At 25.8% G+C, this 27,168-nt stretch overlaps 1 protein-coding gene and 1 long non-coding RNA gene across 4 annotated transcripts in view; one reads left to right on the forward strand and one right to left on the reverse strand.

The window, feature by feature from the left end:
• Positions 1-23,753, reverse strand: part of LOC123261171 (GATA-binding factor A-like) — a 69,175-nt gene extending 45,422 nt beyond the window's left edge. For 2 of the 3 annotated variants that reach the window (XM_044722687.1, XM_044722685.1), the window contains exon 1: positions 23,257-23,753. The gene's annotated coding sequence lies outside the window, so the exon portion shown is untranslated. The remainder of the gene's footprint in view (positions 1-23,256) is intronic. The other variant, XM_044722686.1, reaches the window with a different exon arrangement.
• LOC123261172 lies at positions 1,654-11,449 on the forward strand. Its single transcript, XR_006508627.1, has 3 exons — positions 1,654-1,742; positions 3,164-3,165; positions 11,439-11,449. It is a non-coding gene; the product is annotated as an uncharacterized LOC123261172 (long non-coding RNA).
• Positions 23,754-27,168: the final 3,415 nt, after the last annotated feature.

Genomic DNA, 27,168 nt, shown 5'->3' on the forward strand with positions numbered 1-27,168 from the left:
CTCCCAAATAAATATTTACTTTAATTGCCTTCAAATAAATTAAATTATTAATATTTAATAAATCTTTTTATCATTGTACATATTTTTTATATATTTATATATTTTTTATAGATTTTTAAAGTATTTAAAATATATTTTTTAAAATATATTTTTCATCTCTTTCGACATAAATTATTTTAATATTTTCTTTTTCATGGGGGTTGATCTAGATAAAAATCTAGTCTCGAGCTTATCTCGACTCCTTTAGTAGTCGCGGCACTAACGGATGGATTCGCTCCAGTGCATTACGAAATACATTCACACGTTCATCTTTAAACTTTTTGCTCTTGATACACAAATGTACATGAAGATTTATTTTTAGTCTTATTAACATGCTGCTTATTAATCCTCATATAGTTTTCGATTTTTTAATCAACTATTTAGCTTTTTTATAATCACTCATACGAGACACAAATAGCGGACTCCAGTCATGTTAAATTTAATACCGTTAATCCGCTTACGCAATATCATATATTGTCCTATCTATGTTTATTTTAATATAACAAACATTATAATTCATTGATACCAGACTAATTATCATTAATAGTCTTAGCCATATACATTTATTATTTTTTTCATTCATTAATTATTGACAATTAGTTTTGCGATGACTTTTTTTTTAATTTACATTCCACGCTTCATTTTTTTCTTCAAAAAAAATGTTAGAATTTGTATTAAAATCTAAAAATTTTTATGACAATATCAAACTTTAAATAAAATTAAATATTTAATTTTTAATAAAATAACATACCCATCATTCATCCATAAAAATTTATTAATAATACTTAAATAAACGTTACACAAGTGTTGGCCACACTAATTATTTTATTTTTTGGCGTCTATGACGTAAAAGTGTTATATATAAGCTTAGATTGATTGAAGCGATCCAGTCAATCGATAATTGTCAATTATACACGGGAAAAAATTTCTGGGAAAATTTACGATACAACTATTGTAAAGCTGGACTATACTTTGATTACTATTAATTTTCAAATATTTTAGAAGAAAAAATACTATTTATTCATGAAAAAATACGATATTACTATTGTAAAAAGTAAGAGATGAAAATTTCCAGTGCTGCTCTCTGTATCTTTCCAATAGAACTATAGCAAATTTTACAATAGTTGAATTGGAATGTTTCTCAATTAGTGTGAGTGATGGCCGTGCACAGCGCTAGACTCCGAGTTTATGTAAATGTTAAAGGATATGTGTCTTAGTTTACCTCAGGTAGCGTAGAGGGAGAGTCTCTGGCTGCCAACACAGAGTTCTGGGTTCGATTCCCAGATAGCACGAAAATGTCGGTTTCTTTTTTCGATTACTGTACAGGTACCAATTAGTTCAACCTTCTATCTCTCTCCCTCCCTAATATTTCTTTTAAAAAAACCAACTGTGAATTTTACAATAGTTGAATGGTAAAGTTCACAAACACATATTGTATAATTTGCTCTATAGTATTCGACTTTTTAAGACTCTTGCTTGTCTTATTTGTTGGATAAAATTTACAATAGTAGATCGTAAAAATTACTAAATAAGAAGTATAGTCCACCGTTACTCTTTTATTTAGTAAAAATTACAATAGTAAATTAGTAAAAACTCCTTCAATTTTATTTCCGTGTACTTAACGCATCGTATCCAAGTGGAAAGTTATTAGTTGCGATGATCATTATTGCTATTATTTTTCTAGCAGTTATTGCTAGTACCTAGTGATGCGAAATGACGGTCATTTTCAACTTTAGTCAAATCACGAGCAAATGCTCGTCAATTGACGTCATATTTTTTTGGTCAGTCACAAAAATTCATGAGCATTTTTTCTTTTTACTAAAATTCCACTAAAAAAAAAATCAAACCAATCTATTTCATATGCAACCCTCATATTTTAAATATTAAAATGAAATTTGTCTAAAAATTCTGACGATAATAAACAAATTTGGTTTGCTCAACTACTTAGATGGAAAATGACCGTCAAAAATTTTTCGGTCATTTTTTGGTCAATTTTTTGGACTTGAGATCCGGTGAAATTTGTTTGCTAAAATTGATTCTACAGATTATTTATTAATAACAATCACTATATCTATTAATACAAACACAAAATTTATCTAAAAATTTTGCCGGTAAACAAATCTGCACGGAAAAAAAAATTTCGTTCTGGTAACGTAACTGTAGAGTTACCACAACTATACACAGTGTACTGTTCGTTGTAGAATTACAGTAACAAAATGTTATTTATAGTCCAGTCGGCAGGGAAATATTAGGCCGTTTGTTTACGACTTCCAATGCAAATGGAGTAAATTACAATTTTTTTTTTTTAAAATACTCAGAAAAATATGTAGATCATTGTTTAAAAAAAAAAATCGCGGAAAATCAATTGTTTAAAAAATAGCCATTTTGCAAGTAGCTTTAAATTATATTTATTTAAATATTAGCTCTGATAACTCAATGTTGTTGAGCTCTCAGAGCTCTACGGGATTGTTCTCAGAGCCAAACGGTATAGTTGAGAGCGCTCTACGTTGCGCAGTAGTAGAGTGCGCTTACATATTTCATAACCTTCTAAAATGCCAAACATAATTATTTTGTTACTAATCTAGATTATTAAAAATATATGAGGACAATTAAGTTCCCAATTTATTTATTTAAGGAAATAGGTTTTTTTTTGTCAAATTGAATTTCGTGAGAACAGTTTCGTATTTATGATTTTTCAAGGTTCATTTGCAGTGACTATTAATTTAATTTATTAGTTGAATATATTGTGATGTGATAAGTTATCGGAATACATTAAAAAGACCCAATTTAACACAAAATAAAATTTGTTTTCGTTTATTTATCTTTTCTCGTGTATATACGGTAATGATTTTATGTCCAATATTTATTGATATAATTAAGAAAATAAGATAATTTTGTGACGACCATATTTTTATTTTACAAATAATTTTTATTTGTAATATAAATTCTATTATTATTTTATTTCTATTATAATACTATTCTTATTTGTCATATACAATTATTGTTGGCAATATAAATTCATTCTGCCGCATGTATTTATTAAATTATCAATGCTAAATCGTAAAAAAAAATTATTAAGCAGACTTCCAAAAATTTAATATAGTCTCAAAACGATCCTGTAGAGTTGTGAGAGGTAAATAACGTTTAGCTCTCAGAGCTCAACGATGTAGAGTTGCAGGAGCCAAACGGTATTGTTACTATAAGAATACGTTAACCTACTGGAACTTTTTACAACTAACTAACTACTATACACTGATAGAAGGATTTCTTAGCATTTAAGAAGATTTCTTTGTATTTAAGAAATCATTTCTTAAACATCATTTCTTAACATTTAAAAAATATTTCTTAGTATTTAAAAAATATTTCTTAGTATTTAAAAAATATTTCTTTGTATTTAAGAAATATTTCTTAGTAGTTATATTTCTTAATATTTAAGAAATATTTCTTTGTATTTAAGAAATATTTTTTAAATACTAAGAAATGATTTCTTAAATACAAAGAAATCTTTTTAAATACTAAGAAATCCTTCTATCAGTGTAGAGTTCCTATAGCAAAATTTTTTTCTCCGTGTGGCTTGCTCAACTACTTAGATGGAAAATGACCGTCAAAAATTTTTCGGTCATTTTTTGGTCAAGTTTAAAAATTTTTTTAATTTAGCTTTTAAATTAAATCGCCATTTAATTCGAAAAATGACCGGCGGTCATTTTTTTTAGTTGGTCAATTGACGTCAAATGACGAGCAATTGACGAGCACATAATTTGCTTCACATCACTTAGTAGGGCTAGTACCTCTTCTCAGGTAGGAATTCACACCTTCATTTTTTATTATTAATAGTTAACAGTTCAAAATAGTATTAGGGTAAAAGCCCCAATTATTGACGCTATAAGAGACAAAGTTATGATTTCAATTTTTTTAAGCAATCAAATATAAATATCGATGAATTTTGTTTGTGGTAATGTCTTCAGTAATGTTTTAACTAATCAATTTCTTTTTTTAAAATGATAATCAGTGATATTTACTAATTAATTTTGAATAATTAAATATATGATCTGGATACACCAATTATTGACGGGTTAAAAAACTGATTGATCTAATTATTGACGTACCGTAACCCCAATTATTGACGCCCCTACTGCACATGCGTCGAATCATTTGGTTATATTGTTATTTATCAAAAACTTGATATAAAGTAATCAATATTATTAAAGTTAATTAATAATAATTTCTATGAATGAATAATTATTATGAAAAATATAACAATTTATTTAAAAACTTATTTAACACTAAAACACGCCGAGTTATTTGACAGTTAAAAGCCTTGAATATAATCGCGTATATAACGTATTTTATACTTAAAAAAAAAAGGCGTCATAGCGCTGTCGACTGGCTGTCAATATGGGATTCACCATAAAAATTATGAACTAGTTATTGACTCCCATTATTTAAATACCATAAAGCATACAATTAATTTCGATTATTTAATTTTATAAATATTTCATATATTGTTAATTAAAAAAAAATAGATCATATAATTACATGAAAAAATTAATTTAAACTCGGCAGTTAAAAAAAATGCTTTTCTAACCAAAGTTTTTAAGAAAATAGACGCTCGTAAGCTGATTTGATGAACTGGTGCTAACTTTATTTTTTTTTAATAATTAATATTTAATATTTTGAACTGAATGTGATTTTTTTCAATTTTTTAATTAATTAGAATTTAATAAAAATTTATTTTATCGTTATTCTTATTACAGATAATTTAATATATTTAAAAATAATTTAGGGTGTCAATATTTAGACCCACGTCAATAATTGGGCCTTTTACCTTAATAGTTTAAAAAAATTTTTTTGTAGTTTTTTTGAGATTTTTCAAAATCTACCGGTTCGAATTTATTATCTACTTTATACTTTAAAAATTTGTTAATATTACACAGTAAAAAATTTTTTGACACTGCAACAAAAATTTTTTGTTAAATATTTAACACAAAATTTTTTAACAGAAATTTATTTGACGCAAAATTTTAACTGTGTGCCATCGTAGAGATTAACATTTAACTGACATTTTCTGATGTTTTTTACACTAATTAAATTATAATTGTATAAACTTTTTCCAAAGTAGGTATTCACACATACATTAATACACTTATAGAGTTGTTAAAGTAAGATACAATATTTATAAGAGTGAATTTTCTGAATGAACGTTATTTTTCACTGACATCAGATAAAATAGCTGAATAAATATGATGAAAGGATAAATAACTTAATAAGTAAATAATAAATTACCCAGTAGCATTTATTATTATTTTTAATGTTACTTGTAACACTATAAACTGCAAACCATGGGGGAATTCTCGTTTAATAGGATAGGGTAGCAATTAAATTAGTAATTGCGTGCTATGAGTTGTTAATTTGTGAAAATTTTCACTGTAAATAATTGTTATTATTAAGATAAATAAATGTTGGTACCAGTGATGCATCGATTATTTGAGTATTAAATGTGCGTGTATCGTGTATTTTAGTACGCAAATGCGCATCCAGGCTTATACCAGCGATAACTCAGGAATGCAAGAAGCCCGAGGACGCTGATTTGTATTTTATCGTATCGTAATTCCTATCAGCTTGTGGTTATAAATGCTATAAATGTGAACCGATTGTGGTATAATAACAAAGTTTAATAATATTCAAAATTAGCGAGAAAAAAAATTTTTTTCTTATTAGTGACTATAATCAATATTATGAAAATTTATAACTAAAATTACTAGAAATGGATTTAATAAGTGGTAATTGCAACACATAATCAATGAATTAAATATGATGAATATAAAGACATAAGACATTTATAACTATCTAAGTATAATTGATGATCTAAGCGCAACATCATATTTTTGAAAAATAATATTGCAAAAGAAAATGAATTTACAATCGATCAGTATCGGTTATTCAGTCATCTATATGCTAATACTTTAATTAATTTTTTCACATTTTTATAAATGAATATAAGACGATTTTAAATGAAATTTATTTTCATAATCATAATAAAGTGTCATATAAAATTATAAGGGAAAGGTGAATGCCTTGTAATATACCTTACTCCTCAGTCAGTACTTACTTCACGTTCATATACGATTTGACATTTATGCATATTTGACCTCGTGCGAACTAAAATACCTTTTAATATATATTTTAGTTTATATTTTTACTATTAAGTTAAAAAGGTTACTGACTATTTATTAACGATCACGAATATTGAAAGTAATGATAATAATAATTATAATAATTCCAATAATGGAAATTTTTATAATTTTTTGTTCTTATAATTTTTCAATAATTAATAATTAACAATTAATAATAATAATAATAATAATAATAACTAGCAAACTTGCAGTCACTAATGTGACTGCCGTAACCTGTGAACTATAAATAAATAAAATTTTGTTTTATCAAAAAATGAATTTTGTTAAATTGCATTGTACTTTTTTAACTATTGACGTTTTTAAAAATATAAGCTCACTCCGATGTTACACCCATCAAGAGCTTTCATTTGAGTACCCACATGCATTTTTGATATATTTTTCATATATACATATATATGATATATATTTTAAAAATATAAGCTCATCCCGATGTTACACTCATCAAGAGCTTTCATTTGAGTACCCACATGCATTTTGATATATTTTTCATATATACATATATATAATTTATATAAATATATGAAATATATGAAAAATTGATGTGGGTACTCAAATGAAAGGTCTCGATGAGTCTAATATCGGGGTGAGCTTATATCTTTAAAAATGTTAATAGTTGACAAGATACAAGGTCATTTCTTAATTATGTTAAATTGCACTGTACTTTCTTAACTATTGACGTTTTTAAAGATATAAGCTCATCCTGATGTTACATTCATCAAGAGCTTTTATTTGAGTACCCACATGTATTTTTGATATATTTTTCATATATACATATGTATAATATATATAAATATATGAAAAATTGATGTGGGTACTCAAATGAAAGGTCTTGATGAGTGTAACATCGAGATGAGCTTATATCTTTAAAAATGTCAATAGTTCCCAAAATACAAGGTCATTTCTTAATTACGTATCTAGAGATAAAACATTTTCGAATGCAGCCTCAATACTTATCATCATAAATTGACTATTGGTGAGAATGATATGAAACCTTGAAAAGGCACAAATTCAAGTCAAGACTTTTCCAACGATACAAAATTTAACCATAAAAACCCATTTTATTATATAAATATACTGGCCACAAAATTTTGCTTATTCTCTTAATAATATAAATAATAATAATAATAATAATAATAATAATAATAATAATAAATAGATATAATAGTAAAGTAAAAAATTATATCGAACGCAATTAGTAGCTCGTAATAACTCACGTCTCAAATAAATGGTTAGCTCCTGTGTTGTAATATTAAAGCTCTTAGCTTCAAGATACGCGGTCAGTATATAATAGTAGATCGCGTGTGTGTCTGCCTCTACTCGTCCTTAAGTTAAGAATAAATAAAAGTTTATAAGTGTAAAGGACGGTTAATCCTCGGTAGCCATAAGCCAAATATGTATACTGTATGAGACACCAGAGGCAAACTTATTCTGATTAAAATAAACTGAACCTTTACTCATATGTATATTGCCAATGCCAATGGACTAGCCACTGTTATGTTGAATAGCTCGAATACTTAAATGCGTACGCTCTGCAACCACCTGGAATTTTCATGACGGATTCGCGGGCATCAGCTGCTAAATACTTTTATTTTTTTTTTGCATTTTATTTACTCGACTTTTTTTTAACATGAATAACATTTTAAGGTAATTCATTCAATTAAATAATAATAATAATAATAATAATAATAATAATAATAATAATAATAATAATAATAATAATAATAATAATAATAATAATAATAATAATAATAATAAAAAGTAAGAAAAATAGGTCATCATACAAAGTAATAAATTTTTCAAAGTAATTACAAACTTACAAACTGATGATTAAGTCTATAATACAAACTCGTTCAGAATCTTGCTATCCTTCTATCCTCATCTTATTATACTATACTATCAGCAAGTTCTATGTATATACATTATATCCACGATACGCGCATGAAGGTGGATTACAAATTACGAATTAAATACTCTTGACTCACTAGTATCTCAGGAATTTAATACTTTCTTATTTATCTCACTTCAATCAATATTCCCACGTGAGATCTTATCAATACACTTACAGATCTTCTTTTAATCTCTTTACTCTATATAAAATTCTGATATATAACATCCAGCATATATAATGTATTTATCTAGTACCGGAAATTAATAACATAATTTATTATTTTTAAATATTAATATAAATCATAGTAATTATCCAATTAATCATTGTTATTATTAATAAATTTAATAGAAACTAAATGAGTTAATTAATTGCAAATATTCTCACGGGTTAATATGAATATCTAGTATTCCGTAAAATATTTTATATTCTTCTACCTATTTAGATTAAATTGTACAAAATTTTTACCCATAAAAATAAAAAAAAATTTTTTAATACAATTCAACTCTAAAATATTGAAAATAATTTTTGAGAACAGTGAGTATAAAAAATATATGTGTGTATCAGAATACACAGATAAGAAGTGAAACTTCTTTATGACATCATTTTTCTACTATTTACAACTTTACAGAAATTTAGTAGATATGGCTTAAGAAAAAAATTTTTTTCCGTATTAAATTAAAGCTACTTTAGTATTATAGCCATGCATACAAATAATATGAGTAATTTATTTTATCATTGATCTTATTATAATTATTGTATTTCATCAATTATCATCGCAATGTAATTACCATTGTTGGTAAGTAGGAGGAAATAATTAGTTAAATCAAGCGAATTCATTTTATTATTATTATTATCATTTGCCTATCCAATATTATATTAAATTCTATATCTGTACAATTTAAAAAAAATGTGTGTGTACCAGAGTACACAGGTAAGAAGTGAAACTTCTTTATGACATATCGATGTTCTAATTAGCAAATTGTCTAACTCCATTTTAGAGAGTCTTATATTTGTACCAAAAAAATAATTAGTTCAAAATTTATTATCACTTTAAAAAACCATTTAATATCATTAATATCTAATAAAGGTATAATATTTTGGATTGAATCATTCAAATAATTTATAATTGGACTATTGCTACATCGTAATGTTAAAAAATCACCTTCGAAAAAAATAAGGAGTTAGAAAAATTGCTAATTAGACCGTCGATATCATTTTTTTACTATTTACAACTTAACAGAAATTGGCTAGATAAGGCTTAAGAAAAAAAATTTTTTCCGTATTAAATTAAAGCTATTTTATTATTATAGCCATGCATACAAATAATATGAGTAATTTATTTTATCATTGATCTTATTATAACTATTGTATTTCATCAATTATCATCGCATTGTAATTACCATTGTTGTCATTATTTAGACTATGCCATTATTTAATCTAAAAATTAGTTAATCAGTTTACAAAAATTATATAACGAACTTTAATATTGATATTTCATGTGATAACTTAGTAAAAATAATTCAAAGCAGATATTTAATAACTTACTCAATTACACAAGTTATAAGTAAATAATTGGAATTATATATTCAAAGTAATACAATTATATGATGACAGTGAATCTTGTAGACATGCAATGATTTTATAGAATTCAATATCAATAAATAAATCATTAGAAACGAATAATCAAAAAAGATGTACTTATACATATTTTTATTTTCTAATTTTGTTTTGTTTTATTTTTAAATTATTATTTAATTTTTTTTTTTTAATTGTTTTTAGAATTATTAATGTTTACTAGATTTATTCTTTACGCCGCTATAAGGTAAAAGCCCAATAGATGATCATGTACCAGTATATGATCACTCCATGTATTTGTATATCTATATTCATAAATATAGGTATACAAATACATGGAGTGATCATATACTGGTACATGATCATCTGTTAGCTTTACCTTACTAAACTTTGATAAAAAACAACATGGCGCGTAACCGAAAATCGTGACGATTTTTTTTTACATTGCTATAAAATTTCTCTCATACGTCAATAAAGAAGTTTCACTTTAATAATTAAAATAAATAATTTTAAGTAAAAATATAAGGTATTATAAAGAAAAGAATCTCATTAAATTATATGTTTTCGTTTGAGACATTTATAAAATTTAAAATTAAACAATTTTTTAATATATCAATAATAGACAAATTAAAAAATGTAAACTAAACTCCACTGAGAAAAGACATAAATAGAAGACAATTATTGGGAGTATGTGTGTTTTTAAAGGTTTAATAAATCTCTCAAAATCGAGCTGAATAAAATAATCTAAATTAGTTGATAGGTTGAGTATTACATAAATATTGGAATTAAAGTATAGCCATCTACCGACAATACTTGCCAAAGAAATATTTAGTACCTGTTCTTAAATATTATTTGGTGGAACTAAATATTTATTTCCATGTAATAAGGCTTTGTTCATATAAAGAAATCATTTATTAAACTGTAACAAATATTATTGATGGGTACAAAATATTTGTTTCTCCCCAATAAATGAATAAAAATTTTGTTACTAAATCATCTTAGTACCCCATACTAAATCCTTCTATCAGTACACTGATAGAAGGATTTGTTTATAGTTAAAAATATTTATTAATATTTAACAAATCATTTATTAGGGACCACTTTTTAGTCCTTAACAAATATTTCTTAGTATTTAAAAAGATTTATTAATATTTAATAAATGAATATCAAATTTATTAAATACAAAAAAATCATTTTAAATACTAAAAAATATTTGTTTAATACTAAAAAGTGGTCTCTAATAAATGATTTGTTAACTATTAACAAATATTTTTTGATACAAATAAATCCTTCTATCAGTGTGTATATGTACAAATATACACATGAATTAAAATTACTTTAATCAATAATAATAATAATAAAAAATATTTTTTTTGTCTACAATTTCTAAGATACTTATCAGTTAGCATTATCCTGCATACATTAAAATACCCCTGCTGATTCTGAACAACACCCTTCTGCACTTATTACTTCACTTATGTATCCGAGCGCCGTAAAACCGTAAACCGGGTAATTATACTATTTATCAATATTAACCAGTAGCCAGTAATTAATGTAAATTGATAAATATTTTATTTTATTAACTATTTAATGACTATTATTATACATTTGAAAACGCCCCTAAACGATAAAATGTCGGCAAACGCGAACTTAATATCCAGCTTTGCAAATATTGAGTGCTAAAATACTCGATCCCCGATAATCGTCGGTTTAAAACCAACAAACACCATCAGGATCACAAGATCAGCAACTGTAAATTTACAATAAAATCTGATAAAATCATGTCCTGGGAGCTTGACATCGAATCTAAGCAGTTATCATTACCTACACATGCATAAAACACACACTTTAATCTTTAAATATATATATTAACTGTTTGTCTGAGCATTACATATGAGTTGTACATATTTACAGAGTATAATGTAGATGTACTTGTATTTGTATGGTATAATATGTATATAATTTTATAAGTTGTAAGTTGCAGTGACAGCTCTAAACCCGTTATATCGGCGGGACACGGCAATTAATTAACCACTGTCAACTGCATTAACTGCCTAGACACTAGGCCAATGCAAACACCTTATTCCTGTGGGTTATAATTATTTTTAATTGAGTACCCTCTCATTTGCCTCCGTCTAATATTTTTGTTCCATTTTATTTTATTTATTAACCAACTCGCTTGTGTATAGAGGCTACTTCGCGCCGGATGATCTCAATTTTCTTCTCGATTATTATTCTGTTAGATTTTTCATTAAATCTTAATATTTTTTATTTTTCGGCAATTGTTTAGAATTTTTTTTATATTTTCTATGAAAAAATTTTCTGATAAGGCCACAATATTTAAAAATAATTTTTTTTATTTTAAAAAATTTATTTGTTAATAATTTTTTACACTAATCCAAAATTATTTACTGTGTTACCTTTTTTTTTTCAGTTTGATATAACAAATAAATATTAATATTTTAGAAAAATGTATCAATATTTTTTTTTTTTATTTTTACAAGCAAAATTTTTTGATAAAATTCTTCTATAATAATAATATTTTATTTTTTATCCAGCAATTTTTCTAAAAAGTAACATTTAAGTGATTAATTTCATTAAATTAAATGCAGTCATGTTAATAATTTATTATTTCTATATTTTTACGTTAAAATTTATTAAAAAACGAAAAAATAAAATACTTGTATCAATTTTCTCTAGTGTTGTTCTTTAATTTTAATTATTTTTTAGTAAATTTAGATAATAAGTTTAATAAAAGAAATCTTGAAAAAATTAATTAAAAAAAAAAATTATTTTTATATTCATTATCATAATTATTATGGCTCTGATATCAATTATAATCATATAACTCTAAATAAAGAAAAATAAGAAGATAGGCGTACTATATACCAGCTGCATCCAAGAAAGATTTGGCAGAAAAGGTGAGTATAATATCCAGCTATATAATGGGAATCCACGAGTTAATTAAATATTCCGATCAATATCTCTAAAACTTTTATTATACACTCCTGGTTTCTGTTTACGAATAATTAACTCTCATGAGTTTATGGATTTTATGTGCTCAGTAAAACCGATATATTGAATCGTTATTTAGATACTAATTAATAAAATTAATATAAGTATTGTTTAAATTTGTTACCTTCAACTCAATTATCTAATTATAATTCATTATTTATTTTTATCGTCTTACACTCTACTCTATGAATTTTATCTAATGAATGAATGAATTAATATAAACAGAATAAACATAAGATAAATTTATTAGTCTGGATGAAATTTTTTCCCGAGTACTTAACAGCGATTATTTAATATTCAATATTATACTGAAGAAAATTAATTATTCTCAAAAATAGTAGGTTATTAATTTTGACTGAATTTTAAGAATAATTTTCTTAACTAAGAAAACGATTTATAATAACAATTATTTGGGTCTTATTTTTGTGAAGCAAGAATTTTTATTGCAATTTTACAAGAATTAAAAAACTGAGATTAATTCAAAATTTGTAAAATTATTTTCAACTCCTCTTTTGATTTTTATTTCAAAAATTCATTATTGTTCCTCCAAAATTTGGCCCAGTTTTAAGATAAACAAGCTTGAAGGTCCCAAGCAGCCTTATCGTGAAAAAGTACCTAATTTTCGAGAGTTTCTACTATTTTTCCTTGAAAGTGACTCTGTAAGGTTACAAAAAAATTTGGAGAAAAATTGTCAGGTAGCGAGAAGCCTAATTTCTACTTCAATAATAAAATTTGATTTTTGAAGTTAATCGGTCGAGCCGTTTTAAAGATATTTGAAAAGTAAAAACCAAAAAAAATGTTTCTAAAGCTTTTTTGAGATAACTTTCAAATTCTTCTACCAATCGACTCAAAACCTTATATGTACTTATTATGCATAGAAAACAGCGTCGAAAGCCGTCAGAAAATCAAAATCAAACGACGCGTTCAAACGATATAACAGTGTAAAAATTCCAAAATATTTTCTGAAACAAATCTCTGAATTTTGCGCTCTGAAATCAACTAGGTCTAAATTTTCGAGCTCGTTGCGCTCAAAAATAGCGAAAAGTTCCAGGTAATGGTCTGCAAGGTCAATCGTTTTCAAGGTTTTTTTCAAGAGTAAATGTGAAGAGTTCTTTTTGACCAATTCAAAATTTTCCGCAGTTCATCAGTCATATAGACTATAATTTTTTTTAATAAAAACAAAGTCTTCCATGCAAGTATGTGTCATTATTTACGCATTAGAGTCAACCGCTTTCCAATTTTTTTTTTTTTTAATACTTTTATAGAAGTAGTAAGTGAAAAAAATGCATCAAACATAAAATAAATGCATTAAATAAAATAGAAATAGAGTGTAATGATCTTTTCCTCAAATGGGTCTCTACATAATAATAAAGCGATCGTGTCTTTTACGATAATTGTATGGATCTAGACATTAGAAGTCATGAGTCCAGTGTAGTATCTGATCAAGAAAATAACAGTAATAATTTAAATTGAAATTTTTATTTGTAAAAAAGATTTTTTTACCGTTTATTTGTTACTTAATTTCATTTTATTATCAAAAAATTTATTTCCTCACTACGAGTTAAAGTTAATGTAACTAAACTAAACTGCATGACCGGACTTACGTTGACAGTTATAACGCGCTGGTACCATTTGCACGATCGTTTACTCGTGATTCCTTTAAATGAAAATAAAAATAAAACCAGCAAATGCGGTTGTGTCGAGTGAAGACGGCAAATAAAATAAAAACAAGTTAAGTAAATATTATATTAAATGTTTATACTCATTTTTATAAATATAAAAGCACGTAATCGTCGCATCGATTCTCCCGATCAGGAGTTTTATTTTGTGTAAATGTTTTTTTTTTTTTTTTTTCTTAGATAACTCGCCAGATTATGATAATTATAACCTGTAGATCTTGTTTTGCCCATTAATAATACCGAGATAAAAAATTTATTGAAAAAACTCATTAGAATTTTTCAAAAATAAATTTTGAATTTTTTTAGTACTGGTTTAACAGCGACTTGTGATATTTATTTAACTTTTATTTTTATTTTAGTTTATCTGAATAATTTTCTCAATCTCCAGTTAAGTCTCATAAATTATATCAACACCTCGAGGCCCCCGTGGGTTAGGTCTGGAAGCCGCGAGATGCGCCCACGTTAATGTGCTCTGATATCCGTAGCTTGTAGCTCGGCTTATAGAGTTTGATCTATGTTATTATCCTGCTTATAGACTGCAGACAAATAACAACCCTTATTTTTCTCGTTAATGTTAACTTTGATACAAACATATCGATACATTTTGTATAAATGTTTTCAACTAATAAAAATGCAGTACAAAATATTGAGAAATTTTTTTTTGTAATCGATTTTATACGGAGAAAATTAAATAGTAAAAATTATAATTTAGTTATTGTACTTTTTTTAATTTAACTTAAGTAATTAATGGTACACTGAAAAAAAAAAAAAAAATTGAATCAAGAGAAAAATTCTTGAATCAAGTAAAATATAATTGAACCAAAAAAAACTTCTTAATTTAAAAATTTTTTTTTGTAATCGATTTTATACGGATATTAAATAGTAAAAATTATAATCTAGTTATTGTACTTTTTTTAATTTAACTTGATAGTAATTACTACTTGGTTATTAAATAAACAATTTCAATTAAAGTATCTACCAACTGTATAATTAAATTTACAATTGTTTATATTAATAACAGCTGTGAAAATTAATTTTCAAAAATATTTATAATCATCGTCAATATTATAAACGTTATTATCTAATATTAATATTGTTTATCAGAATTCACTAATTGAAATTAAAATTTACAATTGTCAATTTTACTATTAACTTTATAATTTACAAAAAGATATTTATTACGAATAATTGAGAGATGATAACAGTTATTATCACAAAGTATAATAGTTATCATCTAAGCTAATTAAAATTTAATATAAAAAATCATTATCCTCGATAGTAATCGTTACCATCCTCAATAATAACTGCTACAATTCAAATTAAAAATATTATGATACTTTATTGTAGAAACTTCTGTTAAATAATTATTAATTCTAATGACAAAATTAGAAAACTAATTATTTCAACACTGGAAAATTTTGCCACTATCTTAGATGATTAACACAAGAAAATTTGTAGATGATATAATTGAATTCTCTCCGTGTAATTTGGTCTAGTCCCAATATTTTTTCAAAGTTGTTTTAGTACTTTTCAGTGAACTTACATTGTTAATCATCATTTTTTTTGTTTAAAGTTTATTTATTGCAAATTATCACCAATTAACATGATAGTATTAATTTTACAAAATTAGCAAAATGGCAAAAATTTTTGATAAAACGTCGCATTAAAAATTTACAATGAATAAAAAATTAATGTCACTAAAAAAATTAACCAATCTGAAACATAATAATTACTACTGCTATTAATAATTGTAGACGATATAATTTAATTATGCTTCACTAAAAATTTTGTGGATTAGATAGTATTCAATTGATTTTCTCCAGAAAGAAATTCACTTCGAGGATTTTATTAATACTTTACAAGTTATTTTATTATCAATTATACTGAAAATTCTACATGCAAGAGGCCTTTAAATAGTAAGCCACCTAGCGGCGACTTCAGAACTAAAACTGTACAATGTAACGTGATTCAAAAGATGATAAATGTCTATCTCAAAAACACAAGATTTCAATAAAATAATTTAATTTTATTATATATTATATACAATGGTGAAAGATTATTATCAATAAGACATGAGCAACTCAATCGATGGGCATATCTAGCGAATCAATCCTCAGGCATGTAGGCGTTTCCAGCGGCAACAACAAAAAGGCTTTCGAGGAGTGAAAAAACGAGAGTGTTAAAAACAAATAAATAGGGGACATGAATGAATGGATAAAATAGTCAGAAATTTTCGAATCTTCATCAAGTATTTTGAGGTGTCCTCATATGTATATAGGTATATATGTATATATTACGGTATATAAACATGTGGGACATGTTCGTGTCATCAAGGAAGGATTGGGCCCGGTAGAAATGAATGCGCGTCATCATTCCGCTATTTCCCGTCGGACACGCGACCCTCCATTAATTTATTTTTTTTCTCCTCTAACCAATTTAGTCGCTCTCTTCTCTGTCCTCTTACTGTGTTATATTATAAATATATAAATATAGTCAATATTGAACAAACTTTCGGTCCGTCGATTTTACACCGATACTTTTTTATTTAAATTTTGGTCCTTAAAAAAATACTAGTAATTAATTATATTTTATTTAAATAAAATTTTTGTGGAAAAAGTAATCATTTTTTTTGGTCAATATTTTTTAATATTTTATCTAAAGTAACCAATTGCTTTTTTAAGTGAAACTTCTTTATCGACGTATGAGAGAAATTTTATAGCGATGTAAAAAAAAATCGTCACGATTTTCGGTTACGCGTCATGTTGTTTTTTTTTTATCAAAGTTTAGTATAGCGACGTAAAGAATAAATCTAGTAAACATTATTAATTCTAAAAACAATTAAAAAAAAAAATTATATAATAATTTAAAAATAAAACAAAACACAATTAGAAAATAAAAATATGTATATGTACATCTTTTTTGATTATTCGTTTCTAATAATTTATTTATTCATTTTGAATTCTATAAAATCATTGCATGTCTACAAGATTCACTGTCATCATTTAATTGTATTACTTTAAATATATAATTCCAATTATTTATTTATAACTTGTGTAATTGAGTAAGTTATTAAATATCTGCTTTGAATTATTTTTACTAAGTTATCACATGAAATATCAATATTAAAGTTCGTTATATAATTTTTGTAAACTGATTAACTAATTTTTAGATTAAATAATGGCATAGTCTAAATAATGACAACAATGGTAATTGCAATGCGATGATAATTGATGAAATACAATAGTTATAATAAGAGCAATCATAAAATAAATTACTCATATTATTTGTATGCATGGCTATAATAATAAAATAGCTTTAATTTAATACAGAAAAAATTTTTTTTCTTAAGCCTTATCTAGCCAATTTCTGTTAAGTTGTAAATAGTAAAAAAATGATATCGACGGTCTAATTAGCAATTTTTCTAACTCCTTATTTTTTTCGAAGGTGATTTTTTAACATTACGATGTAGCAATAGTCCAATTATAAATTATTTGAATGATTCAAACCAAAATATTATACCTTTATTAGATATTAATGATATTAAATGGTTTTTTAAAGTGATAATAAATTTTGAACTAATTATTTTTTTGGTACAAATATAAGACTCTCTAAAATGGAGTTAGACAATTTGCTAATTAGAACATCGATATGTCATAAAGAAGTTTCACTTCTTACCTGTGTACTCTGGTACACACACATTTTTTTTAAATTGTACAGATATAGAATTTAATATAATATTGGATAGGCAAATGATAATAATAATAATAAAATGAATTCGCTTGATTTAACTAATTATTTCCTCCTTGTTAGATGGGACAGAAAGATTAAGTCTTGAAGCGCGTTGTCAAACGACCGGATGGGAAATAAATAAAATAAAAAAAATGACAAATATGTCTATAAAAAAGAGCTGGTTAAAAAATACAAGCTGGAGCTGGAGCTGGAAAGAGATGAAAAAATCCGGAGTCCAGAGTCCGGAGGGCGGAAGGATTTTTGACCGTCGGGTGACTCCAAGAGATTTTATAATGTACATTGTGAAAACGATCGGCCGACTGAAAGTCATTTTTATTTTGTTCTTTGTGATTGTGAGGATTTTAATGTGTATTAAATATACATATACACTTTACTAAAGTGACGACGGGCGACAACTAATTAGGCTTAAAACTCCGAAGGTGGCTTTCAAATCGCCGGTGTCTTTTTCGTCTTTGTATTCTTCTACACATTTATATTATAGATATATTTATATATCTTCGGGGTACAAGTATGGGTGGATTTTTTTCTAGGCTTCGGATGACATCAATCCATTTTAAATCATCCGAGGATCATGTGTCTCTTGATTATTTCTTCTTTCGATAGTTTTTTGAGAATTGATTTCATGAAGGAGTTTAAATGATTACATCGAAAAAAATTATACTTGATCCAACAAAAGTGTCTGGAAAATTTTAGTTTTGTTTTGAGATATTTAGTTTGAATTAATTCATTTAATTTATAAATATAATCAAGAAAATAAAATCAAGTTTGCAATTTAAGAATTTTGTAAATTTGGTGAAGCAATTTATTATTTTCATACAATAATTTTTAAGATATTACCAATTTATTTCAAAAATCAAAAATAGATCTTAAATATGTTTGAAAATGGGTTTAAAAAAAATTAGAAAAACGGTTGACCCTGAAGGCCATCCCTGCAACTTCCCGCTAATTCCATACTTAGGCGCTTAAAATTGCACCAATAACGTTTTTGAGCTCTTCGAGCTTAAAAATACAATTTATGGGTTATTTTGAGCTCTTCGAGCTCAAAGAGATTGCTTTCCTATGCTTTTGAGCTCTTCGAGCTCAAAAGTCTGATAGAGATTTGATAAGACACTATTTTTTGAATTTTTAAACCGCAATAACTTTTGAATGAATAAACCGATTTTCACGCGGTTGGCAGCATTCGACGCAGTTTTTCAAGCCTCACAAAGAATCTCAAATTTTAAATTGATCACGCTAGGAATTTCGGAGTTATTCCGAAAAAACACTTTTTTCGGTTTTCTTTCGTTCACGATATCTCTCGAACGAATCAACTGATTTTGACCGGACTGGTGGCGATCGACCTGGTTTTTTAAGGTTAAGAGCTGATTAGTTTTTGGAATTGAACCATCAAGCCGTTTAAAAGTTATTCAAAAAAAACCACATTTGAAAAAAATTTTTTTTTCAGTTTTTTGAAGATTTCTCAAAATCTATTGATCTGAATCAGTCTAAATAGTTTTTAAAATCTAAGTTTGGTCAAGCCCTTTCGAATGGCACCAACCGCGATGAAATCGGTCACGCCGTTCAAAAGTTATAAGCGGTTCACATACTTTGACACACACACACACACACACACACACACACACACACACACACACACACATACAGACACCGTGACAACCTCGCGGGGATAGTCAGGGAAGCTTCCTGTGACCTTCAAACGTCGAGATCTGATGAAAACTCGATTTTTGCAAAACGGGGTGAGAACAATAACTTCCCGATTTTTGAAAATCTGAGATTTTCTTAGCGGGAAGTTAAAAATATTTACTTTTTTTAGATTTTTGAATGAAAAAATTTTTTGTTGAACCAAAATTGAAGAGAAATTAAATGATTGTTATCTTTGGAAAATTAAGAAATTCTTTAATCAAGATAACTAATTTTTTTTTCGAAATAATTTTGATCTTGAATCAGAAATATTTCAATTGGTGTCAAATTGATTTATTAATTGGCTAATTAACGTCCCAATCATTGAAAAATCATCGGATGAACGTCAAAAAATTCTATTTTTAGTCCAATTGTCGAATAATTGACAATTAGAGCTACCAATTGGTGCCAAATTAAGATCCCAATTGTTCAAAAATCATCAGATTAACGTCAAAAAATTCTATTTTTAGTCCAATTATAGATGGTGCCCAATTAACATCTCAATTGTCTAAAAATCATCAAATTAACACCAAAAAAATTCTATTTATGGTCCAATTCTCCTAAATCAACTAGTATTTGTCTTCAGTGTAACTTTTGAAATTAATTTTATAAATTTTAGAATTTAAAAATTATTTCTTCACGAATCTAGAGTTTTAAAATTTGAGTTTAAAATTTTTTTTTCTTAAATTCTAATTTTTCACTATTAAAATAAAATTATATACAAAGTTACAACCCTCAAAAATATTAAAAAAAATAATCTCTTCTCATAATCTTATCAAAACTATCACAATTAACTTGTTTTAAATTAATATTCTCGAATTAAGACGACAAATTTTCTTCAAAATAATTTTATTCTTCGATCAAAAATATTTCCCTTCAATCAAATAATTTTTTAAAGAAACAAAAATTATAAGACTATTTAACTTTATTTCTTTCTCAAATATTTGTAGTATTTTTTAAACTCATCGGCAAATATAATTCAGTAAAAGTAAACATTTGAATATATGGTTAATTATAGTCTGAGTAGAAATAAAAGTACTGAGCACACATCTATCAGCGTATAAAAGATAATGATAAGAACTATCTGGTCAGATTGTTAAACTTCCGCCCTCAGTTGATTTCAGCCTTACATACTTAACACCTATTATCACAATAATAATGATTATCATTTTTTTTATTATTATTATTGTTATATCCAAGAATTTTATGAGTAAAAAAAAATTATTTGCAATTAAATAAAATGACATTGCACCCGCATGTAAATATAATGATTCAAAAAGCTCACTTGTCAAATGTATTGATATTTTAAAACTAATCAGCATGTCATCGGACGATAAGAAATATCCTGGATAAAAAACGGAAAACTTTACAAAATCTCACTATAAAAATAAAAATTTATTATACGAAATTTTTGGAAAAATTTTAGAAGACAAAAATATTAATTTTTATTTAGGAGTTTTTTTGTGACAAAAAAATTTCTATCTTGGATTGTTTGCATATCTTCAGTAAATAAAAATTTCAATAAAAGTAAAGTAAGGAGCCTTAAAAAAATTCTGAACACGGAGATAGCATTGTATTGTTTTGCTATTCTTCACGCTTAAAGAGTAGACGTCAATTGGTTTATAGCTTGCAGATAGTCTACTTAAACCTACGCAATGTCTACCTTCGGGAAATAATATTAGTCTTTATTTTTTTTTTCTACTCTTTTGTACGCAAAGAACTTGCTTTCAGATCCTTTTTTTAGTTTAGAAATAAAAATAAAAAATTATTTATAAACTCTTACTTATTTTTCTTCGAAGAAAAAAGTCTTAAACTTCGAATAAATCAATTAAATTATTTCAACTTTTTTACTCAGGAAAAAATAAGAAGTTTGATAAGAAAAGATGCATTAATCCTGATTTTAAATCACTACACGTTCTTTCAAATTTATTGAAATTTCACGATTAAAAAATTAAGAATCCAAAAGGGAAATTTTGAAACCAAGAAAATTATTTTACGAGTTTTGTTGTCGTGAAAAATTAAGTAATTAAGAAATTGTTTTTGGTTCGAGTAAATTTTACTTAATCAAAAATTTTTTTTCTTTAATTAAGTTCAATAAATAATTAAATAATTAAATTAAATATCTAGATTTATTCTCTTTATCGAAAAGTATCAAATAAATCGTCGAAAATAAGGTTATGTGCGGATTGAGACTTTCTGTACCACCGAACCGGAATATTTACCTTGCGCCATCTCTCCGTCAGTAAAATAACTAAAAATTTTGGATTGAATGAAATTATTATTGCGCTCTTTTAATAAAGACATCAATAGATCGGATTTATTGGAAATAAGCATCAATTTCGAATATATAATCGAATTATGTGACAAAAAAGAAGAGTAAAATTTGATCTTAAAAAAAATATTTAATTTTTTTAAATTCCATTTTAAAGGGTAATTATCTAGATTTTTATTACACGGTTTTATTATCCATTTATATTATTATATTCATATTAAATCGTAATCACGGCTGTCAACACTAAAAAAGAAGAAAAATTACACTAAATTCTTTTAGAGGAAACAAATACAATTAATTTTCATTAGCGAAGTAGTCAAATATTTAAAACTTCCTGAAAATTTGTAAATTCAATCTACGTAGCCTAATAATTAAAAAAATTAAAAAACAGTAAATTTCCGGGATATTTAATCAAATAATTAGGTTTGAAAATTGTAATTTTTACAGGTAGGTAAATGGAGATTCCACCAGCCGTGTATTTGGTTAAGAATTTAATGCAATTAACGATTTAAAAAAAAATTTTATTTTCATTGAATTTGATTGAAAAAATAATAAGCTTTCGATTAAAACAATAAAAAGTAGCTTTCCGAACGTATTACGGAGATATTTAATATTTTTTATGAAAAATCACTCGGAACTTGCGTTCTTTAAAGTCTAGTATTTGACTTGGCAACACCGCTTGCGCAGTTACTCGGCGCATAAGTAACGGCGGTTTTTTAAATGCTAGAAGATCTTAGTAATTTTAGTTAGACAGTAAACATAAACAAATTTTAAGGTTAGGGAACTCTTGCGGTGTTGTCAAGTGTATACCGGTAATTCAGAGCTATGTTTTTTAGTAGTCAATAAAATGTTAATAATTATTTAATGAGTAAATTTATCGGAAATTTCCTCAAAAATTGTATTAATTAATTTAAAAATTAATTTTAAGATAACAAAAGTATTTCTACGTATTATTTTTTAGACATTCTTTACACTAGGGTACTTGGATCTCCTTAAAAAAAATGTTTTTCGACAGAATCTGTAATCTTACCCCCTACTCTTCCCAATACAAATCCGTATCATAAGGTGGAGGCCGGCAAAATGGCTGCCATTTGCCAAATATCAAAATTTAGTGATTTCTTCAGTTAGAAAAAAAAAATAATTATGTTATTATTAATTACTTACCAACAAGAAAGTATAATCACAAATCTTGAAAACTTCAATCGGAAAACAACCACTAATAGTTTTTTTCAATTGAATAATAAAATTGAACTTATATAAAGCAAAGTCACGTGGTAATTAACAAAATCCAGTGAGACACTGAAAAATCATCGATTAATAAAAACTGTTTAATATCTTATGAGTAATATTATAATTATAACTATAATCAGTATGAATAATCACCAATCAATAATTGATTATCACTCCACCTTGTCAATAATAATGATAATGATCATTAATCAAAACACTCAAGTCAACACCCTCCACAACACTAATTTTGAACTTCAAAGAAGGAATTAATTAATTATAAATTAATAGCAATTAATCTAATTAGAAAAGTGGAACTAAATAAATTTTTATTTGCTTTTTGATTGTCTGAGTGAAAGAAAAATAATTACCGTCGTAAATCGAAAATATAGAAAGGACACGACGACAGACGTAGTGCAGTCGTTGACTGCGCTTCTCAGACTGCCCTGGACACTCACCTTTTACTGTAGTAGGAGAAGTTGGCGGCAAAATAATACCATAGAAGTGTAGTGGGGTTCCCTGATGTTTCTATCTTCATTATACCTATATCTATATCTAGTGATACGAGAGGGTGGGGTCCGGCAATCAGTCCTTAATCTGGCAAATAGTATCACTGGGAGGTCCCTAAACTCACATGGACGATTAATAGGCGGGGCTTATTCGCGCTCCGCCCACTTTCGCGATATTTCGTCTTCAGCTTTTGCATTAATGTGTAAATTGCTCAGAATAGGTTTGAGGAACGCCCCAGAATAATTTCAAATGAAATCACTTAAAGATCCCAGGCACGGGAACCCTTTTCGCTGCTCGAGTAATGTCTGCTTAAGATTCTGCCAAATGATAATAAGTTAACATTGTAGGAAAAATATATATGTGGATTTTGGGTAATTAATCTTTAATCCTCGGCGAATATTTTTTTTCTTAATAATTTCAATTGTTTTTTGGGAGAGGTTTATTTATTGTTACAGATAAGATTGATCATTAAATATAAGTGTAGTGTATATTGTATGTATGTACTTACATTGTAGAGTTAGGGAGGAAAGAAATGTTGGCGGAAAAATGATTAACATCTAATTTGGTATCGTTGGAATTTTTGAAGATTTTTTTGACTGTCATTGTGAGTTTTTATGATCAAGAATAATTGTCCGTTTCGATGAATGATACTCGACTATTTGCTATTGATTATTACTGAAAGAACAATTTATTTGAATCAAATGAGACTCGTTTATTATAAATAAATCTCTTATTTAAATACGACCAAATGAAAAACTACAAACTGATAGAAGGATTTCTTAGTATTTAAAAAGATTTCTTTGTATTTAAAAAATCATTATTAAACATCATTTCTTAGGATTTAAAAAATATTTCTTAGTATTTAAGAAATATTTCTTAAATACTACACTGATAGAAGGATTTTGTTCTATTTAATAAGATTTAGTAACTGATACTAAATGATTTAGTAACAAACATTTCATTACCAAATATTTAGTAATAGGTACTAAATCATTTATTAAAGCCCATCTAGTTCCACCAAATAAATATTTAGTAGTACTCAACAAATGATTTATTGGTACTCAATAACTCGTTTATTGGTATCAAAGAAATTAATTTTTTAACTAATTTTAGCGTGTAACCTAACTTTTTAACTTAAAATAAATAAAAATAATTAAAATAAATAATTTTAAGTAAAAATATAAGGTATTATAAAGTAAAGAATCTCATTAAATTATATTTTTTCGTTTGAGACATTTATAAAATTTAAAATTAAACAAGTTTTTAACACATCAATAATAGACAAATTAAAAAATGTAAACTAAACTCCACTGGGAAAAGACATATATAGAAGATATTTATTGGGAGTATGTGTATTTTTAAAGGTTTAATAAATCTCCCAAAATCGAGCTGAATAAAATAATCTAAGTTAATGAATAAATTATGTATCACATAAACATTGGAATTAAAGCATAGCCATCTACCGACAATACTTGCCAAATAAATATTTAGTACCTGTTACTAAATATTATTTGGTGGAACTAAATATTTATTTCCATGTAATAATGCTTTGTTCTTATAAAGAAATCATTTATCAAGCTGTAACAAATAATATTGATGGGTACAAAATATTTATTTCTCCCAAATAAATGAATAAAAATTTTGTTATTAAATCAGTTTAGTACTCTGTACTAAATCCTTTTATCAGTGCACTGATAGAAGGATTTTGTTCTATTTAATAAGATTTAGTAACTGATACTAAATGATTTAGTAACAAACATTTCATTACCAAATATTTAGTAATAGGTACTAAATCATTTATTAAAGCCCATCTAGTTCCACCAAATAAATATTTAGTAGTACTCAACAAATGATTTATTGGTACTCAATAACTCGTTTATTGGTATCAAAGAAATTAATTTTTTAACTAATTTTAGCGTGTAACCTAACTTTTTAACTTAAAATAAATAAAAATAATTAAAATAAATAATTTTAAGTAAAAATATAAGGTATTATAAAGTAAAGAATCTCATTAAATTATATTTTTTCGTTTGAGACATTTATAAAATTTAAAATTAAACAAGTTTTTAACACATCAATAATAGACAAATTAAAAAATGTAAACTAAACTCCACTGGGAAAAGACATATATAGAAGATATTTATTGGGAGTATGTGTATTTTTAAAGGTTTAATAAATCTCCCAAAATCGAGCTGAATAAAATAATCTAAGTTAATGAATAAATTATGTATCACATAAACATTGGAATTAAAGCATAGCCATCTACCGACAATACTTGCCAAAAGAAATATTTAGTACCTGTTACTAAATATTATTTGGTGGAACTAAATATTTATTTCCATGTAATAATGCTTTGTTCTTATAAAGAAATCATTTATCAAGCCGTAATAAATAATATTGATGGGTACAAAATATTTGTTTCTCCCAAATAAATGAATAAAAATTTTGTTATTAAATCAGTTTAGTACTCTGCACTAAATCCTTTTATCAGTGCACTGATAGGAGGATTTAATTCTATTTAATAAGATTTAGTAACTGATACTAAATGATTTAGTAACAAACATTTCATTACCAAATATTTAGTAATAGGTACTAAATCATTTATTAAAGCCCATCTAGTTCCACCAAATAAATATTTAGTAGTACTCAACAAATGATTTATTGGTACTCAATAACTCGTTTATTGGTATCAAAGAAATTAATTTTTTAACTAATTTTAGCGTGTAACCTAACTTTTTAACTTAAAATAAATAAAAATAATTAAAATAAATAATTTTAAGTAAAAATATAAGGTATTATAAAGTAAAGAATCTCATTAAATTATATTTTTTCGTTTGAGACATTTATAAAATTTAAAATTAAACAAGTTTTTAACACATCAATAATAGACAAATTAAAAATGTAAAATAAACTCCACTGGGAAAAGACATATATAGAAGATATTTATTGGGAGTATGTGTATTTTTAAAGGTTTAATAAATCTCCCAAAATCGAGCTGAATAAAATAATCTAAGTTAATGAATAAATTATGTATCACATAAACATTGGAATTAAAGCATAGCCATCTACCGACAATACTTGCCAAATAAATATTTAGTACCTGTTACTAAATATTATTTGGTGGAACTAAATATTTATTTCCATGTAATAATGCTTTGTTCTTATAAAGAAATCATTTATCAAGCTGTAACAAATAATATTGATGGGTACAAAATATTTATTTCTCCCAAATAAATGAATAAAAATTTTGTTATTAAATCAGTTTAGTACTCTGTACTATATCCTTCTATCAGTGTAGGAAAATATCAATAGAAGTTTCAATGTTGTCCTTTAAGTAAT

This window comes from Cotesia glomerata, linkage group LG3, assembly GCF_020080835.1.
Source record: "Cotesia glomerata isolate CgM1 linkage group LG3, MPM_Cglom_v2.3, whole genome shotgun sequence".
Classification (NCBI taxonomy): Eukaryota; Metazoa; Arthropoda; class Insecta; order Hymenoptera; family Braconidae; genus Cotesia; species Cotesia glomerata.